The following is a 6,000-nucleotide window of genomic DNA, read 5'->3' as shown; positions in this document are numbered from 1 at the left end:
AGCCGTTATAATCCGTTTTAAGCCATTTTGTGCCGTTTCAAGTTATTTTAATCCGTTTTAAGCCGTTTTTAGACATTTTAAGCTGTTTCAAGCCGTTTTGCGTAATTTTAAGTCGTTTTAAGCTTATCTATGCCTTTTTAGGCCGTTTTAAGCTGTTTTAAGCCGTTTTAGCCCTTTTAAGCAATTTTAAGCCGTTTTTAGCCATTTTAAGCTGTTGTTAGCAGTTTCAAGTCGTTTATAGCCTTTTAAGCTGTTTTAAGCCATTTTAAGCCGTTTTTAGCCATATTAAGACATTTTAAGCTGTTTTAAGCCGTTTTAAGCCGTTTTAATCCGTTTTAAGCTATTTTAAGCCGTTTTAAGCTGTTTTAAGCCGTTTTAAGCCATTTTAAGCCATTTTAAGCTGTTTTAAGCCATTTTAAGCCGTTTCAAGTTTTCAATTTTTTTGAATTTTCAAATTTAGGCCGTTTTAGCCATTTTAAGCCAATTTAAGCCGTTATAAGCCATTGTAAGCTATTTTTAGCCAATTTATGCTGTTTTAAGCCGTTTTTAGCCGATATATGCCTTTTTAGGCCGTTTTAAGCTGTTTGAAGTTGTTTTAAGTTGTTTTAAGTTGTAACAGCCATTTCAAGCCATTTTAAGCCGTTTTTAGCCATTTTAAGCTGTTTTAAGCCTTTTTAAGCCCCTTTACGCCGTTTCAAGTTTTCTTTTTTTTTTTTTTTTAATTTTCAAATCTAGGCCGTTTTAGTCATTTAAGCCATTTTAAGCCATTTTAATCTGTTTTTAGCCGTTATAAGCTTTTAAGCCGTTTTAAAATTAAAGCCATTTTAAGCCATTTTAAGCCGTTTTTAGCCATTTTTAACCGTTTTAGCCATTTTAAGCCGTTTTAGCCATTTGAAACCATTTTAAGCCGTTTTAAGCCATTTAAGCTGTTTTAAGACTTTTTAAGCCATTTTAGGCCGTTTTAAGCTGTTTTAAGCCGTTTTAAGCTGATTTAAGCCTTATTGTGCCTCTTTCAGCCGTTCCAAGTTTTTGATTATTTATTTTTTAATTTTCAGATTTAGGCCGTTTTAGCCATTTTAAGTCATTTTAAGCCGTTTTTAGCCATATTTAGACGTTTTAAGCTGTTTTAAGCCATTTTAAGCCATTTTAAGCCATTTTAAGCCGTTTTAGCCATTTTAAGCCGTTTTAAGCCGTTTTTAGCCGTTTTAGCCATTTTCAGCCGTTTTAGCCATTTTAAGCCGTTTTAAGCCGTTTTAAGCCGTTTCAAGCCCTTTTAAGCCATTTGAAGCCGTTTTTAGCCATTTCAAGCTGTTGTTAGCAGTTTCAAGTCGTTTAAAGCCTTTTAAGCTGTTTTAAGCCTTTTAAGCCCTTTTAAGCCGTTTCATGTTTTCTTTTTTTTTTTTTTTGAATTTTCAAATTTAAGCCGTTTTAGCCATTTTAAGCCATTTTAAGCCGTTTTTAGCCATATTTAGACGTTTTAAGCTGTTTTAAGCCATTTTAAGCCATTTTAAGCCATTTTAAGCCGTTTTAGCCATTTTAAGCCGTTTTAAGCCGTTTTTAGCCATATTTAGGCGTTTTAAGCTGTTTTAAGCCGTTTTAAGCCTTTTTAAGCCATTTTGAGCCGTTCTAAGCTGTTTTAAGCCGTTTTAAGCTACTTCAAGCCTTTTTGAGCCTTTTAAAGCCGTTTTAAGTTTTTGGAATATATTTTGAATTTTCAAATTTAGGCCGTTTTAGTCATTTTAAGCCATTTTAAGCCGTTTTAAGCTGTTTTAAGCCTTTTTAAGCCATTTTAGGCCATTTTTAAGCTGTTTAAAGCCGTTTTAAGCTGCTTCAAGCCTTTTTGAGCCTTTTTAAGCCGTTTCAAGTTTTTTGAATATTGTTTTGAATTTTCAAATTTAGGCCGTTTTAGTCATTTTAAGCCATTTTAAGCCATTTTAAGCTGTTTTAAGCCGTTTTAACCAATTTTAAGTCGTTTTAAGCCATTTTAAGCCACTTTAAGCCGTTTTTAGCCATTTTAAGCTGTATAAGCCATTTTAAGCCGTTTTTAGCCATTTTAAGCTGTTATAAACCGTTTTAAGCCTTTTAAGCCGTTTTAAACTGTTTTAAGCCTTTTAAGCAGTTTTAAGCTTTTTTAAGCTGTTTTAAGCCATTTTAAGCCATTTTAAGCCGTTTTTAGCCATCTTTAGCAGTTTTAAGCCGTTTTAAGCTGTTTTAAGCCTTTTTAAGCCATTTTAGGCCATTTTAAGCTGTTTAAAGCCGTTTTAAGCTGCTTCAAGCCTTTTTGAGCCTTTTTAAGCCGTTTCAAGTTTTTTGAATATTGTTTTGAATTTTCAAATATAGGCCGTTTTAGTCATTTTAAGCCGTTTTTAGCCATTTTAAGCTATTTTAAGCCGCTTTTAGCCATTTTAAGCTGTTATAAACCAAGTTTCATGTTTTAAGCCATTTTAAGCCACTTTAAGCCGTTTTTAGCCATTTTAAGCTGTATAAGCCATTTTAAGCCGTTTTTAGCCATTTTAAGCTGTTATAAACCGTTTTAAGCCTTTTAAGCCGTTTTAAACTGTTTTAAGCCTTTTAAGCAGTTTTAAGCTTTTTTAAGCTGTTTTAAGCCATTTTAAGCCATTTTAAGCCATTTTTAGCCATTTTAAGCTGTTTTAAGCCGTTTTAAGCCGTTTTAATCCGTTTTAAGCCATTTTAAGCCATTTTAAGCTGTTTTAAGCCATTTTAAGCCGTTTCAAGTTTTCAATTTTTTTGAATTTTCAAATTTAGACCGTTTTAGCCATTTTGAGCCAATTTAAGCCGTTATTAGCCATTTTAAGCTATTTTTAGCCATTATATACTGTTTTAAGCCGTTTTAAGACATTTTAAGTCGTTTTGAGCTGTTCAAGCCGTTTTGCGAAATTTTAAGTCGTTTTAAGCTGATTCATGCCTTTTTAGGCCGTTTTAAGCTGTTTTAAGTTTTTACAGCCATTTTACGCCATTTTAAGCCTGTTTTAGCCATTTTAAGCTGTTTTAAGCCGTATTAAGCCAGTTTAAGCCTTTTCAAGCAGTTTCAAGTTTTCAATATTTTTGAATTTTCAAGTTTTGGCCGTTTTAGCCATTTTAAGCCGTTTTTAGCCATTTTAAGCTGTTATAAACCGGTTTAAGTTTTTTATGCCATATTAAGCTGTTTTAAGCCGTTTAAAACTGCTTCACGCCTTTTTAAGCCATTTTAAGCCGTTTCAAGTTTTCGATTTTTTTTTTTTTGATATCCAAATTCAGGCCGATTTAGTCATTTTAAGCCATTTTAAGCCGTTTTCAGCCATTTTAAGCCGTTTTAAGCTGTTTTAAGCCGTTTTAAGCCATTTTAAGTCGTGTCTAGCCATTTTAAGCCACTTTAAGCTGTTTTTAGCCATTTCAAGCTGTTTTAAGCCGTTATAATCCGTTTTAAGCCATTTTGTGCCGTTTCAAGTTGTTTTAATCCGTTTTAAGCCGTTTTAAGCCGTTTTTAGCCATTTTAAGCTGTTGTTAGCAGTTTCAAGTCGTTTAAAGCCTTTTAAGCTGTTTTAAGCCATTTTAAGCCGTTTTAGCCATATTAAGACATTTTAAGCTGTTTTAAGCCGTTTTAATCCGTTTTAAGCTATTTTAAGCCATTTTAAGCTGTTTTAAGCCATTTTATGCCGTTTCAAGTTTTCAATTTTTTGAATTTTCAAATTTAGGCCGTTTGAGCCATTTTAAGCCAATTTAAGCCGTTATTAGCCATTTTAAGCTATTTTTAGCCATTTTATGCTGTTTTAAGCCGTTTTCAGCCGATATATGCCTTTTTAGGCCGTTTTAAGCTGTTTGAAGTTGTTTTAAGTTGTTTTAAGTTGTAACAGCCATTTCACGCCATTTTAAGCCGTTTTTAGCCATTTTAAGCTGTTTTAAGCCTTTTTAAGCCCCTTTACGCCGTTTCAAGTTATCTTTCTTTTATTTTTAAATTTCAAATCTAGGCCGTTTTAGTCTTTTAAGCCATTTTAAGCCATTTTAATCTGTTTTGAGCCGTTATAAGCTTTTTAAGCCGTTTTAAAATTAAAGCCATTTTAAGCCATTTTAAGCCGTTTTTAGCCATTTTTAACCGTTTTAGCCATTTTAAGCCGTTTTAGCCATTTGAAGCCATTTTAAGCCGTTTTAAGCCATTTAAGCTGTTTTAAGACTTTTTAAGCCATTTTAGGCCGTTTTAAGCTCTTTTAAGCCGTTTTAAGCTGATTTAAGCCTTATTGTGCCTTTTTCAGCCGTTCCAAGTTTTTGATTATTTTTTTTTTTTTAATTTTCAGATTTAGGCCGTTTTAGCCATTTTAAGTCATTTTAAGCCGTTTTAAGCCATTTTAAGCTGTTTTTAGCCGTTTTAGCCATTTTCAGCCGTTTTAGCCATTTTAAGCCGTTTTAAGCCGTTTTAAGCCGTTTCAGGCCCTTTTAAGCCATTTTAAGCCGTTTTTAGCCATTTCAAGCTGTTGTTAGCAGTTTCAAGTCGTTTAAAGCCTTTTAAGCTGTTTTAAGCCTTTTAAGCCCTTTTAAGCCGTTTCATGTTTTCTTTTTTTTTTTTTGAATTTTCAAATTTAAGCCGTTTTAGCCATTTTAAGCCATTTTAAGCCGTTTTTAGCCATATTTAGACATTTTAAGCTGTTTTAAGCCATTTTAAGCCATTTTAAGCCGTTTTAGCCATTTTAAGCCGTTTGAAGCCATTTTAAGCCGTTTTAAGCCATTTAAGCCATTTTAAGCTGTTTTAAGACTTTTTAAGCCATTTTAGGCCGTTTTAAGCTGTTTTAAGCCGTTTCAAGCTGTTTTAAGCCTTATTGTGCCTTTTTCAGCCGTTTCAAGTTTTTGATTATTTTTTTTTTAATTTTCAGATTTAGGCCGTTTTAGCCATTTTAAGCCGTTTTTTGCCATTTTAACCCCTCTCGGGACGGACCATATTTTAGTGATTATTTCAAAATTTACCTTATAAACTTATCAACTCGTAGAACAAAACTTCCTTTATTTTGGCTAATCTATCAATCCATGAACTTTTCAGGGTCAAATTCAGACCAGCACAATTGTGCTGGTCCGTCCCCAAGGCGGTCGACGTTCGAAAAAAAAAAAAAATTTTTTTATTTTTTTTTTTTAATTGTTCCGGACATGCCTTTTCAAAAAATTTTCGACCCGTATTTTTTTATTTCGTCATTAGGGTGCTCTTTCACTGAATAGGGTGACCTAAAAATTCAGAAATATGTTTTAATGTACATTAAAGTTAAAAAATATAAAATACTTTTTTATATATGATTTTTTTACAAATGGATCGAAAACAATGTACAAGAGATGAAAATACTTACTATTCTCTCTAAGATGCAAAGCATAAGGTGACGATGACGTTTATCGCTATAATTCAAGAACTAGTCTACGTCATAGAAAAATTGGTAAATAACATGTGTGAATAACTTAAAAACTAATTGTCTCAACCAAACCATCTTGGTTTTGCTACGTTTGTTTATATCCTCAAAAATTATATAAGATATTTTTTTCTCAAAAATAATTTATGTAATAAAAAGCAAAATTAAAAATAATAATAAACTTTCGAATTGTTTAGTGGAATACTTATAAATAAATGAAAACCGAATTTAGTACTGTACCATTTAATTGCACTAGAGTTTGTATCCTTTGACAGATACGCGTAATTCGACCTCCACTATAAGGCCGTTATCGGAGTCATATACTAGACTCGAACATTAAGTTAATTTTTTAGGGACTCCTCCAACCTCTTTCACTCACTCTACCTAACATATTCATTATCACTTTTGAAATGACACTTAAACGATGTTTTTGTAAAGGTTGCTAACATGCAACTGATTAATTTTCAATAACTGGAATCATTCATTTTATTGCTAGAATTTAAATGGAAATGCCAAAACATTCAGTCTGCGTAAGCAGCTTCCCTAAAAAATCATGGAAAATTACGTAATATGTGCCCGACAGCTTGGACGTTAATTAACAAGAATGACGCATTTT

Source organism: Aedes aegypti, chromosome 2 (genome assembly GCF_002204515.2).
Source record: "Aedes aegypti strain LVP_AGWG chromosome 2, AaegL5.0 Primary Assembly, whole genome shotgun sequence".
Taxonomy (NCBI): Eukaryota; Metazoa; Arthropoda; class Insecta; order Diptera; family Culicidae; genus Aedes; species Aedes aegypti.
The sequence above is the reverse complement of the archived record's forward strand: the minus strand, read 5'-3'. Positions refer to the sequence as shown.